Here is a 14890-nt window from a genome sequence, read left to right as displayed (position 1 = left end):
GTTCTTGAACTCCGTCCCGTTGTCGCTTCTAATTTTCTTGATCCTTAAGCCGAACTCATTTTGAGCCCGTCTCAAGAATCCCTTTAAGGTCTCTTGGGTATGGGATTTTTCCTGCAAAAAGAACACCCAAGTGAAGCGAGAATAATCATCCACAATAACTAGACAGTACTTACTCCCGCCGATGCTTATGTAAGCGATCGGGCCGAATAGGTCCATGTGTAGGAGCTCCAGTGGCCTGTCACTAGTCATGATGTTCTTGTGTGGATGATGAGTGCCAACTTGCTTCCCGGCTTAACATGCGCTACAAATCCTGTCTTTCTCAAAATGAACATCTGTTAGTCCTAAAATGTGTTCTCCCTTTAGAAGCTTATGAAGATTCTTCATTCCAACATGGGCTAGTCGGCGGTGCCAGAGCCAACCCAAGTTAGTCTTAGCAATTAAGCAAGTGTCGAGTTCAGCTCTATCAAAATCTACCAAGTATAGCTGATCCTCTAACACTCCCTTAAATGCTATTGAATCATCACTTCTTCTAAAGACAGTGACACCTACATCAGTAAATAGACAGTTGTAGCCCATTTGACATAGTTGCGAAACGGAAAGCAAATTGTAATCTAAAGAATCTACAAGAAAAAACATTGGAAATAGTATGGTCAGGTGATATAGCAATTTTACCCAATCCTTTGACCAAACCTTGATTTCCATCCCCGAATGTGATAGCTCGTTGGGGATCTTGGTTTTTCTCATATGAGGAGAACATCTTCTTCTCCCCTGTCATGTGGTTTGTGCACCCGCTGTCGAGTATCCAACTTGAGCCCCCGGATGCATAAACCTACAAAACAATTTTAGTTCTTGACTTTAGGTACCCAAACGGTCTTGGGTCCTTTGGCATTAGAAACAAGAACTTTGGGGTACCCAAACACAAGTCTTGGAGCCCTTGTGTTTGCCCCCAACAAACTTGGCAACTACCTTGCCGGATTTGTTAGTCAAAACATAGGATGCATCAAAAGTTTTAAATGAAATAACATGATCATTTGATGCATTAGGAGTTTTCTTTCTAGGCAACTTGGCACGGGTTGGTTGCCTAGAGCTAGATGTCTCACCCTTATACATGAAAGCATGGTTAGGGCCAGAGTGAGACTTCCTAGAGTGAATTCTCCTAATTTTGCTCTCGGGATAGCCGGCAGGGTACAAAATGTAACCCTCGTTATCCTGAGGCATGGTAGCCTTGCCCTTAACAAAATTAGACAATCTTTTAGGAGGGGCACTAAGTTTGACATTGTCTCCCCTTTGGTAGCCAATGCCATCCTTGATGCCAGGGCGTCTCCCATTATAGAGCATACTTCTAGCAAATTTAAACTTTTCATTTTCTAAGTTATGCTCGACAATTTTAGCATCTAAAACCGCTATATGATCATTTTGTTGTTTAATTAAAGCCATATGATCATGAATAGCATTGATATCAACATCTCTACATCTAGTGCAAATAGAAACATGCTCAACGGTAGATGTAGAGGGTTTGCAAGATTTTAATTCTACAACCTTAGCATGTAGTATATCATTCTCATTTCTAAGGTTAGAAATAGTAACATTGCAAACATCAAAATCTTTAGCCTTAGCAATTAATTCTTCATTTTCAATCCTAAGGCTAGCAAGAGAGATGTTTAATTCTTCAATCTTAGCAAGCAAGTCATCATTATCATTTCTAAGATTGGGAATTGAAACATCACGAACATGAGAATCAACCTTAGCAATTAAACTAGCATTTTCATTTCTAAGGTTATCAATGGTCTCATGGCAAGTGCTTAGCTCACTAGACAATTTTTCACATTTTTCAACTTGTAGAGCATAAGCATTTTTAACCTTAACATGCCTTTTATTTTCCTTGATTAGGAAGTCCTCTTGGGAGTCCAAGAGATCATCCTTCTCATGGATGGCACTAATTAGCTCATTTAATTTTTCCTTTTGTTCCATGTTAAGGTTGGCAAAAAGGGTACGCAAATTATTTTCCTCATCACTAGCATTATCATCACTAGAGGATTCATATTTAGTGGAGGATTTAGATTTAACCTTCTTCCTTTTGCCGTCCTTTGCCATGAGGCACTTGTGGTCGATGTTGGGGAAGAGGAGTCCCTTGGTGACGGCGATGTTGGCGACGTCCTCGTCGTCGGAGGAGGAGTCGGTGGAGCTCTCGTCGGAGTTCCACTCGCGGCACACGTGGGCATCGCCGCCCTTCTTCTTGTGGTACCTCTTCTTTTCTCTCCTCTTGCCCTTCTTGTCGTTATCCCTGTCACTGTCACTTGATAATGGACATTTAGCAATAAACTGACCGGGCTTACCACACTTGTAGCAAACCTTCTTGGAACGGGATTTGTAATCCTTCCCCTTCCGTTGCTTGAGGATTTGGCGAAAGCTTTTGATGATTAAAGCCATCTCCTCATTGTCGAGCTTGGAGGCGTCAATTGGTTGTCTACTCGGTGTAGACTCCTCCTTCTTCTCCTCCGTCGCCTTAAATGCCACCGGTTGTGCTTCGGATGTGGAGGGTTCATCAAGCTCGTTGATCTTCTTTGATCCTTTAATCATACATTCAAAGCTCACAAAATTCCCGATTACTTCCTCGGGAGTCATTAGTGTGTATCTAGGATTACCACGAATTAATTGAACTTGAGTAGGGTTAAGGAAAATAAGTGATCTCAAAATAACCTTAACCACCTCGTGGTCATCCCATTTCTTGCTCCCAAGGTTGCGCACTTGGTTCACCAAGGTTTTGAGCCGGTTGTACATATCTTGTGGCTCCTCCCCTTGGCGAAGACGGAAGCGACCGAGCTCCCCCTCGATCGTTTCCCGCTTGGTGATCTTGGTGAGTTCATCACCCTCGTGCGCGGTCTTGAGTAGGTCCCAAATCTCCTTTGCATTCTTCAACCCTTGCACCTTGTTGTATTCCTCCTTGCTTAGAGAGGCTAGGAGTATGGTTGTAGCTTGAGAGTTGAAGTGCTCGATTTGGGCCACTTCGTCCGTATCATAGTCTTCATCCCCTACGGATGGTACCTGTGCTCCAAACTCAACAACATTCCATATACTTTTGTGGAGTGAGGTTAGATGAAATTTCATTAAATCACTCCACTTAGCATAATCTTCGCCATCAAAGGTTGGCGGTTTGCCTAATGGAACGGAAAGTAATGGAGTAGGTCTAGATGTACGAGGATAGTGTAAGGGGATCTTACTAAACTTCTTGCGCTCTTGGCGCTTAGAAGTTACGGACGGCACATCAGAGTCGGAGGTCGATGTTGATGAAGTGTCGGTCTCGTAGTAGACCACCTTCCTCATCCTCTTGTGCTTGTCGCCTTTCCGATGCGACTTGTGGGAAGAAGATTTTTCCTTCTTCTCTTTGTGGTGAGAAGAAGAAGATCTTTTCTCCTTCCGTTTGGAGGAGTCCTTCTTCTTCTCCTTCCTCTTGGTGCGGGACTCTTCCAATGAAGTGCTCCTGTGGCTCGTAGTGGGCTTGTCGCCGGTCTCCATCTCCCTCTTAGTGTGATCTCCCGACATCACTTCGAGCGGTTAGGCTCTAATGAAGCACCGGGCTCTGATACCAATTGAAAGTCGCCTAGAGGGGGGGGTGAATAGGGTGAAACTGAAATTCTCAAAAATAATCACAACTACAAGCCGGGTTAGCGTTAGAAATATAATAGAGTCCGCAAGAGAGGGTGCAAAACAAATCGCAAGAGAATAATGAAGTGAGACACGCGGATTTGTTTTACCGAGGTTCGGTTCTCTCAAACCTACTCCCCGTTGAGGAGGCCACAAAGGCCGGGTCTCTTTCAACCCTTTCCCTCTCTCAAACGGTCCCTCGGACCGAGTGAGCTTTCTCTTCTCAATCACTTGGAACACAAAGTTCCCACAAGGACCACCACAAGATTGGTGTCTCTTGCCTCAATTACAAGTGAGTTTGATCGCAATGAAAGAATCAAGAAGGAAGAAAGCAATCCAAGCGCAAGAGCTCGAAAGAACACAAGCAAATCTCTCTCTCTAATCACTAGGGCGTTGTGTGGAATTTGGAGAGGATTTGATCTCTTTGGTGTGTCTAGAATTGAATGCTAGAGCTCTTGTAAGTAGTTGAGAAGTGGAAAACTTGGATGCAATGAATGGTGGGTGGTTGGGGGTATTTATAGCCCCAACCACCAAACTAGCCGTTTGGTGAGGCTGTCTGTTCGATGGCGCACCGGACAGTCCGGTGCACACCGGACATGTCCGGTGCGACAGCCACGTCACCAAAAGCCGTTGGGTTCGACCGTTGGAGTTCTGTCTTCTGGGCCCGCCTGGATGTCCGGTGGCGCACCGGACATGTACTGTAGAGTGTCCGGTGCGCCACTACGCGCGTGCCTGACTTCTGCGCGCTCTGGCGCGCATTAATTGCTGTTGCAGGTGACCGTTGGCGCGAAGTAGCCGTTGCCCCGCAGTTACACCGGACAGTCCGGTGTACACCGGACATGTCCGGTGAATTATAGCGGAGCAGCCGTTGTAGTTTCCTGAAGCTGGCGAGTTCCTGAGGCCGCTCTTCCTTGGAGCACCGGACACTGTCCGGTGTACACCGGACAGTCCGGTGAATTATAGCGGAGTTGCCTCTAGAATTTCCCGAAGGTGACGAGTTTGAGTTGGAGCCCTCTGGTGCATCGGACATGTCCGGTGGTGCACCGGACACTGTCCGGTGGCACACCGGACAGTCCGGTGCGCCAGACCAGAGGTGCCTTCGGTTGCCCCTTTGCTCTTTTGTTGAACCCAATACTTGGTCTTTTTATTGGCTAAGTGTGAACCTTTGGCACCTGTATAACTTGTACACTAGATCAAACTAGTTAGTCCAATTATTTGTGTTGGGCAATTCAACCACCAAAATTATTTAGGAACTAGGTGTAAGCCTAATTCCCTTTCAAAAGTGCCAACACTGTGAGACTATTAGGAGTAGATCAAGAACCCCTAAAGGTCTAGGGGCCGGTAGAGGGTCCCAATGGGACTCAAATTCAAAATATAATGTAAAATGAAACATCTTTGAGTCTAATGTCACATCCTTTAGAAATAGGGGGATCCACCATCTCATGTATTATCCTTCTTTTTTAATTTAACATGCTTGTCAACTCGATAAATCTCATTAGTCCTATAATTGTGTGGTCACTATCACTAAAATACACAATTAGAGCTTGAGTGCACATACAAGAAGCAACTAGTTTTTGTGCTCAATCTATATTTAGAGGGGTGATCGACCCTTGGAGTTAGTTGAGCACCCTTGGGGACTTAGTATCTATGTGTATGTGTGCTTCGGAGCCCATTCAATAGTGAGTGAGCGATCTAGTGCATTGCATTGAGCAATTTGCATCAAGGATTGTTCAGTTAGGGGTGGGTTTAGGTGGATTGGAGGAGATTAAATCTCTCTCTATTCAATTTTAAATAGGAAGGGATTTAGTCTCTCTCAATCCCTTCCAATCTCCTACAACCAAATAGGGCCTCAGGTGGCATTATGTGATCAATTTGTGAGCCTGTGGTGCGTACTACTCTTGGAGGTTGCGCACAACTTGGAGGTTGTGGCTCCATCGAAGCTGACTTGAAGTTGTGTATGGCTCTAGAGAAGGCTTTGTAAGGGGCACCATGCTCACCTTATGGGAGACGAAAGAGCAACACTAGTAGAGGGAGGTGTGCATAGTGCTAAAAGGTATCACCGAATCAAGTGCTATAGCTCTTGTGTGAGCACTCTACATAGAATAGTGTGACTTGTAGGTTACCACTAGCTAGAGAATTAGCAACAACCTTGGCTTGCATCAATAGAGAATAAGTAGTTGGCAAACCACTAAACCTTAGGATAAAAATCGTCAGGTCAATACATATCTTACCATCAATTTGCAAATCCCTAACACCAGCTCAATCTTACTTCTTCATTCATGTGCTAATGTTTAATGTTGTTCTTGTAACTAGTTTACTTGTGTAGTAAATTAGTTTATGTTATGCTAGTTAGCTTATGTAGCTAAGTAGCCTTTCTTAGTTTGTGTAACTAAGCAGTAATTGTTGTCTAGTTTAGCTTGTGTAGCTTTGCTAGTTAGGTAGTATCAGTGTGCTTAGTATTTATGCACTTTTCTCACTAGTAAGTGTAGTAGCTGTTGTATAAGTTTATGTGACTTTGTCAACTAGAATTGTGTAGGCGGGTGTGTAAGGAAAATGGACCCCAAGCCATTTAGCCAAAGTGATTTTGGTGTTTGATGATCAACATAACCTATGGACTAATATGTTTGCTAGTGTTTGTGTTTATAGTTCACTGGATGCGAAGAGGATTGGACTAAGGCACTAAGGACGCAACACCTCAAAAGAAGACATAAAAAGAAGCATAGAAATCCAAGACTCAAGAATAAAAGAAGTCCAAGGAAACAACAAAGAAATCCATGAAGTGGGTAGTTAGTCAGCGCACTGGTGGCGCAATGGACAATGAACAGTAACATGTCCTGTGTGCACCGGGCAGTCTGCGCAGAGAGGCCCACAATGGGCGCTCTCGGGCTGTAGCACCGGATTGTCCGGTGTGCACTGGATAGTCTGGGTAACGGTCGGATCCAACGATTGACTGCTACAGACCTCAAAGGTCAGCTGACGTGGCAGGGCACCGGACAGTGAACAATGCATGTCCAGTGTGCACCGGACTGTCCGGTGCGCCCATCGACATAAAGCTGTTGCTTCTATCCAACGACTATAATTGTGGGGGAGGCTATAAATACCCCTGTCGGCGTTTTGACCCCGGGGGGTCCCTGGACCGACGAGTAAATTGTCGCTGCGTGCCCCAGCCCAGATGGGTCGGCGCGAGACGGAACACAAGGAGGGGGAAAACCGCGACTTCGTGTTGTCCTGCGCCCAGGGTGGATGCGCTTGTAGTAGGGAGTTACAAGCGTCCGCGAGGGAGAGAGAGAGAGAGCCTGTCTGTCAGCCCGTCCTCCCGCGCGACCACCTCTCGTACGAGGGCCCTGGACCTTCCTTTTATAGATGTAAGAAGAGGGTCCAGGTGTACAATGAGGGGTGTAGCAATATGCTAACGTGTCCAACAGAGAGGAGCCAGAGCCCTATATACATGCCGACGTGGCTGTCGGAGAGGTGTTAGTGCCCTGTGCATGTGATGTCGTGGCCGTCGGAGGAGCGCTTGAGCCCTGTAGAAGCACAGCTGTCGGGGCTGTCGGGACCTTGCTGACGTCTCCTTGCTTCCGTAGGGGGCTGAGAACCGTCGTCGTCAAGGGAGCATGCGGGGTGCCATCATTACTTGTTTACCGGGGTGAGCCAGATGGGACGCCGGTCTTGTCCCCCGTAGCCTGACCTAGCTAGGGGTAGAGTAATGATGTACCCCCCTGTAACGTGGTCGGTCCGAGCCCAAGGTCGGGCAAGGCGGTGACTCCTCTGAGGTCGAGGTTGAGGCCGAGCCCTGGGGTCGGGCGAGGCGGAGACCGTCTTCCGAGGTCAAGGTTGAGGCCGAGCCCTGGGGTCGGGTGAGACGGAGACCGTCTTTCGAGGCCGAGGTTGAGGCCGAGCCCTGGGGTCGGGCGAGGTGGAGACCGTCTTCTGAGGTTGAGGTTGAGTCCGAGCCCTGGGGTCGGGCGAGGCAGAGACCGTCTTCTGAGGTCGAGGCGGGGGCCGAGCCCCGAGGTCGGGTGAGGCGGAGCTTCCTATGGCGCCTGAGGCTGGACTCGGCTGCTGTCAGCCTCACCCTGGCAGGTGGCACAGCAGTCGGAGCAGGGTAGGTAGCGCTGTTTTCCTGTCAGGTCAGTCAGTGGAGGGGCGAAGTGACTGCGGTCACTTAGTCCTTGCCAACTGAGGAACGCGCGTCAGGATAAGGTGTCAGGTGATCCTTGCATTGAATGCTTCTGCGATACAGTCGGTTGGCGAGGCGATCTGGCCAAGGTTGCTTCACTGCTTAGCCTGCTCGAACTGGGCCTCGGGCGAGTCGAAGGTGCGTCCATTGCTTGAGGAGGCCCTCGGGCGAGGCATGAATCCGCCTGGGTCTACTGTTCCTGCTCGAGGCTGGCCTCGGGCGAGGCGAGATCGTGTCCCTTGAGTGGACGGAGCCTTGACCTAAATTGCGCCCATCAGGCTTTTGCAGCTTGTGCTGATGGTGGTTACCAGCCGAGTTTAGGAGCCTTCGGGGTACCCCTAATTATGGTCCCCGACAGTAGCCCCCGAGCCTCAAAGAGAGTGTTGGTACTCGCTTGGAGGCTTTGTCGCACTTTTTTGCAAGGGGACCGGCCTTTCTCGGTTACATTTTGTTTCGGTGGGTGCGTGCGAGCACACCCGCCGGGTGTAGCCCCCGAGGCCTCGGAGGAGTGGTTTGACTCCTCCGAGGTCTTAGTGCCTTTCGTGATGCCTCGGCCGGTCTGGTTGTTCCCTCATGCGATCTGATCGTAGCCCGGGTGCATGGTCAGGTTCCGAGTTCTCGGGCTGGTATGTTAACGCTGTCAACGGTTTGGCTGGAGCCGGGTTTGCGAGAGCAGCCCCCGAGCCTCTGCACAGAGTGAGAGGACGGTCAAGGACTGACTCGGCTTTTATCATACGCCCCTTCGTCGCCTTTCCACAAGGAGGAGGGGGGAAAGCGCCATGTTGCCCTCGGAGGGCGCCGAACATGGTGTCTCCAGTGAGTTGCTAACGGGTGATCCGAGTGGACGCCCTTGCCCCGTTCGATAAGGGTCGGCTGGTGGCCCGAGGCACGCTCCAAAAGTACCTGCAGGTGATTTGCCAAACCCGGTCCCGTTTGATAAGGTCCGATGGCTCGATGCCTCCCTCTGATGGGATTCTGTTACAGAATCGCTCCTACTGGTCTCAGAAATGTCCTAGGGTACCTCAGGAGCGTAGCCCGAGCCTCGGCCATGTATCGGACGTACCCAGAGCCATCGCTCGCTCTGCGTGTTCTGGGGCGGCTGTCGAACCCTTCGGGGGGGCCAGCCTTCGAACCCCTGATCAGTAGTGGGTGCGGAGCCCGAGTGCTCTGAGGCGGCTGTCGAACCCTTCCGAGGGGCCAGCCTTCGAACCTCTGATCAGTAGTGGGCGCGGAGCCCGAGTGCTCTGAGGCGGTTGTCGAACCCTTCCGAGGGGCCAGCCTTCGAACCTCTGATCAGTAGTGGGCGCGGAGCCCGAGTGCTCTGAGGCGGCTGTCGAACCCTTCCGAGGGGCCAGCCTTCGAACCTCTGATCAATAGGAGGGCTCGGGGCCCGCTTCCTTCGCGGAGAAGGATCCCTTTCGGAGTATCCCCTTTCCCGGTCCCTGTAGCAAGAGAGAGAAAGGGGAAGGAGAAAAGGATACGAATTTAAATGATGTGGCGCACCTTTTTTGACGCGGTCATCATGGCGGAGGTGAAGCGTCGCCCGCTTCGCCTACCAAAGGTGTCGCCTGCCCTGCCGCGGAGTTAATGCGACGGGACGGGTGGTTCGCGGGGCAGCCGTTGTGCGTGCGCGAGTCGTTCGAGGGACGAAACACGGGCGCGTCGTCTTCACGCCGTGGGAGAGGGCTCCTCCGCTGCTCCAGGAGGGGACGTGAGCCTGCAGATGATTTGACTGCTGCTTCCGCCCGCCTGCTGCCGCCATTACTGCCAGCCCACTTTTGGCCATATCGACCGTCGCGCCTTCTCCCGCGGCTGACTGACCCGTGACCGATGCGCTTGGTTGGCACTGTTGGGTCATGCTCAGAGTTGCCTCGAGTCGCAGCACCGGTTCCGCAGTCGAGAAGGCGCGACATTGGCGTAAGTGGCGGTGCAGTTTTTCGCATGTAGAAACCGGCGCGCCGGTTACATGACGTGTGGGCCTGGGCCTCCATGCTAGATGCGTCGAAGTCGAAAGGGTGCATCCCCGTGGTGCAGTTGCATGTCGCCTGCATGGCGGTCCACCCTTTCACCCGCTGGTTTAGGCGAAGATGGAGGAGTGCTTGTAACCGTTGGGCGGTTACACGCTCCGCGCGCGGCAGTTTGGCTTCTTGTCCTGGGCCAGCTCGCATGACGTGTGGGACCTAGCCCCGGTGTCATAGGGGGAGGACCCTGGAGCGCGTTGGTGAAGATTTAGTCCGCGACGCCTGAGGACGCGAGTGGGGAGAGTCGCCTTTGAAAAGGGATCGACCCCCTGGGTGGCAGCCACGCCTTCGCACTCCCCTCATGCATTGCGCCCTTCCACCTTCCGAGCCCCCGGATGGGGAGCGCCCGTGTTGCTTTCGTCTTGCTGTTGTTGGAGGAGCGCAACTTCGCGGAGGTTGGCACCTTTCAGCCATTGCTCGGCTTCAAGGATTTTCATCAGGCAGCCCGGCTGCATCCCCTCACCAATGGTCACGCAGGAGGGTGACCACCAGTTCGATGGTGGGGAGAAGCAAGCCAGGCTGCGGCCTCTGCCCCGCCCTCAGCTTCAAGGATCTTCATCATCCTTGCTGGGGTGGGGGGCGAGCTGAGCCGGGGCCTGCCTTTGCATGGGCTGGCGTCCCGCTTCTTCCTCCGGCATCTAGGGGTGGAAACCATCCTCCAGCTCTGCGGAGGAGGCGTCCTCCGGCCATGCGGGGGAAGGTGAACTGCTGCTGCCCAGCCAGGGTGCAGCATTCCGTCTTCTGTCTGGGCGACTGCGGCCGGCCGTACCGGAGGGTCTCACAACACGTCGTACGCCGCGAGGGCGGTACTAGTGTTCTAGGACGGTCCCATTCTCGTTTTCATGGCGAGGACGGGGGTGAGGACCTGCCGGTGCGCTTTGGGGTGGCCGGCACTCGCTGGTGCGGTGTTGGTGGGCAGGTGGACGCCGCCGTCGGTGCTAAGGTGGTGGCAGTCGGAGAAGGTCTCTCCGCCGACGAGATCGTCGGCGCCATCTGTGCTCCAGGCCTCCGGCTCTTTGGCTTTAATATCTGGTTCTCGTCCTCCGCGAGGGGATGCGAACGAGAGCCTTCCAGTGGTAGCGTTCGCCCTGGGACCACCCCTGCTGCTGCATAGGTCGCCGGCGAGTCACCCGAAGTTCGTCGTCCCGCAGGCCCTCTGATGTGGGGGTTGTTCGTACCCGCGGGAGTGGAACCAGAGTTCCATTTGTAATGGCACCTTGAGTGCCGGTGTCTGTTCATTGTGGCTGTCGAGGCCTAAACATCTAGGTATTTTGGGTGCAATACCGTGTTTCTTCCTCATTTCGAGCACCAGGACTCGCCGGTCGGCTAGCTGGACCGCTTAACCAAGTGTGAGTTGCCCTGTGCGGAAGGTGACGAGTGAGGTATCCGTATCCCGGAGGCGTAGGAGTCCCTCGGCTCGGTCGACCTTGCTACCCAAGGCTTCTCTTGCTCAGTTAAAGAAACCCTCGGCCGCTCTGCGATGAGCCGGAGTCGGAGGCAGCGGTGTCAGCGTGGACAGAGGCAGAGTTGGCTCGAGAAGAAACTTCATCGGCCCAGGAGCAGGTGACTTGCCATGCCGAGGAGGCGTAGCAGCAGCGGCTGGAACCTGGCCAAGTCGTCCACTAGCGGGACCGACCCCGGAGTCGGGCTGCCAAGGCCATGAGCCGGGCTGATGTCCTCGGGGGACAGCTGGCTGAGGCTACGGAGCGGCCGATCAAGCCGTCTGCTCGGGCCGGGTTCCTCTAGGAGACCCTGGCGGCGATGGCCCAGGCGCGGTGCTGACATCTTCCTTCGAAGTGGAGATCCTCCGACCGTGTCGCCGTCCGAGGCCGGGCCAGATTCCGCCGAAGGTGGAGTCGACGCCGAGGGTGCTGCTGCTCCCCCTGTTGATGTCTGAACCTGCAGAAACACTTTGTCTGTAGTGTGCGTATGTTTTTTGCGGCCGCTGAGGCCCAAACATATCATTGTCGTGTTATAAAGCTGTGTTTCTTTTCCTCTTGTTTCGTGTATCAGGACTTGTTCGTCGGTAGCAGAATCGCTTATCCGAGCGAGAGTTACTTATCGCGGAAGGTGATGAGTGAGGTATCCGTATCCCGGAGGCACAGGAGTCCCTCGGCTCGGTCAGCCTCGCCGCTTACGTGTACTCTTACTCGTCCACAGGATTCTGTTATCGATATAGTTGTGAAACACGAAAGTCGTTTTGATAGAAAAGTTTTTGAGCGTTAAGACTTGTTCGGTCAGCAGAATCGCTTATCCGAGCGTGAGTTACTTATCACAGAAGGTGATGAGTGAGGTATCTGTATCCCCGGAGGCGTAGGAGTCCCTCGGCTCGGTCGGCCTTGCCGCTTACGTGTACTCCATCGTTTTCAGGATCCCACTATCGAAGTAGTCGAAAAGCGCGAAAGATGTTCTGGCAGAAAGACTTTTTCCGAGGAAAATTTTGACGCAGAGGGGGTTCCCCCCTTCTAGCCCCCGAGGGAGGGTCGGGCTTTGCCGAGGCAAGGCTGACCCTTCCTTGACGGTTAGACTCTATTTGTGTATGTAAAGAGAACGAGGTATATGAACGACTTGAAAACATCTTAAGGGTAAGAGCGACGTAGCTGTCGGATGTTCCAAGCGTTGCTGTAGACCTCGCCTTGACTGTTGGCCAGCTTGTATGTTCCGGGCTTCAAAATCTTAGCGATGATGAACGGTCCTTCCCAGGGAGGTGTGAGCTTGTGGCGCCCTCGGGCGTCTTGTCATAGCCGAAGCACCAAGTCCCCCACCTAGAGGTCTCGGGACCGAACCCCTCGGGCGTGGTAGCGTCGCAGAGACTGCTGATACCGTGCCGAGTGTAGTAAGGCCATGTCCCGAGCCTCTTCCAGTTGGTCCAGTGAGTCTTCTCGGCTGGTCTGGTTGCTTCGGTCGTCGTACGCCCTTGTCCTCGGGGAACCGTATTCTAAGTCTATGGGCAAGATAGCCTCGGCCCCATAGACTAGAAAGAACGACGTGAAGCCCATGGCTCGGCTTGGCGTCGTCCTCAGACTCCAGACCACCGAGGGGAGTTCCTTCATCCATCGCTTGCCGAACTTGTTGAGGTCGTTGTAGATCCTCGGCTTAAGTCCCTATAGAATCATGCCGTTGGCACGCTCTACCTGCCCATTCGTCATGGGGTGAGCTACGGTGGCCCAATCCACCCGGATGTGGTGGTCCTCGCAGAAGTCTAGGAACTTCCTGCCAGTGAACTAGGTGCCGTTGTCGGTGATGATGGAGTTTGGGACCCCAAAGCGATGGATGATGTTGGTGACGAACGCCACCGCCTGCTCGAACCTGATGCTGTCTAGGGGTCGAACCTCGATCCACTTGGAGAATTTGTCGATAGCGACCAGCAGGTGCGTGAAGCCCCCGGGTGCCTTCTTCAAGGGACCGACGAGGTCCAGTCCCCACACAGCAAACGACCAGGTGATGGGTATTGTTTGTAGGGCCTGAGCGGGCAGGTGTGTCTGCCTTGCGTAGAATTGACACCCTTGGCAGGTGCATACAATCCTAGTGGTGTCGGCCACCGCGGTTGGCCAGTAGAAACCTTGTCGGAAGGCGTTTCCAACGAGGGCTCGAGGTGCAGCGTGGTGACCGCAAGCCCCCGAGTGTATTTCTTGCAATAGCTCCTGATCTTCGGCGACGGATATGCATCGCTGAAGGATGCCTGAGGGGCTGCGGTGGTAGAGCTCCTTTTCGTCACCCAGCAAGACGAACGACTTGGCGCGCCGCGCCAGTCGCCGAGCTTTGGCTCTGTCGAGGGGTAGCTCTCCTCGGTGGAGATATTGCAGGTACGGGGTATGCCAGTTTCGATTAGGCGTGACCCCATTCCGCTCTTCCTCGACGCGCAGCGCCTCACCCTCGGCGGCCGAGGGTGCCTCGGGCTAGGCCGAGGCCTCCCCGGGCTCGGGCGTGTCGTCGGTCTTGATGGAGGGTTGATGTAGGTCTCGGGAGAAGATGTCCGGTGGAACCGTTGTCCGTCCCGGTACCGTCGAGCGATGTGGTTGAGCTCGAGCCCGTAGAACTTGTCTTCCAGGCGCCGAACCTCGTCGCAGTAGGCCTCCATCTTCGGGTCGCGGTAGTGGGAGTTCTTCATGACTTGGTCGATGACAAGCTGCGAGTCGCCACGAGCATAGAGGCGTCGAACCCCTAGCTCGATGGCGATGCGCAACCCGTTAACCAGAGCCTCGTACTCGGCCATGTTGTTTGACGCTGGGAAATGGAGGCGCAACACGTAGCGGAGGTGCTTCCCGAGGGGTGAGATGAAGAGCAGGCCCGCACCCGCTCCTGATTTCATCAGCGACCCGTCGAAATACATGGTCCAGAGTTCTGGTTGGATCAGAGCTGTTGGAAGCTGGGTGTCGACCCATTCAGCCACAAAGTCTGCCAAGACTTGGGACTCGATGGCCTTCCGAGGAGCGAACGAGATTGTCTCGCCCATGATCTCCACCACCCCCTTTGCAATCCTACCCAAGGCCTCTCGGCACTGGATGATCTCCCCCATGGGGAAGGATGACACCACAGTCACCGGATGAGACTCGAAGTAGTGTCGCAACTTTCGCCGCGTCAGGATTATCGCGTACAGTAGCTTCTGAATTTGCGGGTAGCGGATTTTGGTCTCAGACAGTACTTCACTGATGATGTAGACCGACCTCTGGACGAGCAATGCATGCCCTTCTTCTCGTCTCTCGACCACGATCGCGGCGCTGACCACCTGAGTGGTTGCGGCTACGTAGATCAAGAGGGCTTCTCTGGCAGCGGGGGGCACCAAGATGGGCACGCTTGTAAGGAGCGCCTTTAAGTTCTCGAGGGCTTCCTCGGCCTCGGGGGTCCAAGTGAAGCGCTCGGTCTTCCTTAAGAGGCGGTACAGGGGTAGGCCTCTTTTGCCGAGGCGCGAGATGAAGCGACTCAGAGCCGCAAGGCATCCCATGACCCTCTGTACTCCTTTCAAGTCCCTGATAGGCCCCATGTTGGTGATGGCCGCAATTTTCTCCAGATTGGCCTCGATGCCCCACTCGGAGATGATGAA

The sequence above is a fragment of the Zea mays genome, chromosome 1 (assembly GCF_902167145.1).
Source record: "Zea mays cultivar B73 chromosome 1, Zm-B73-REFERENCE-NAM-5.0, whole genome shotgun sequence".
Taxonomy (NCBI): Eukaryota; Viridiplantae; Streptophyta; class Magnoliopsida; order Poales; family Poaceae; genus Zea; species Zea mays.
Note: the sequence above shows the minus strand (reverse complement) of the source record.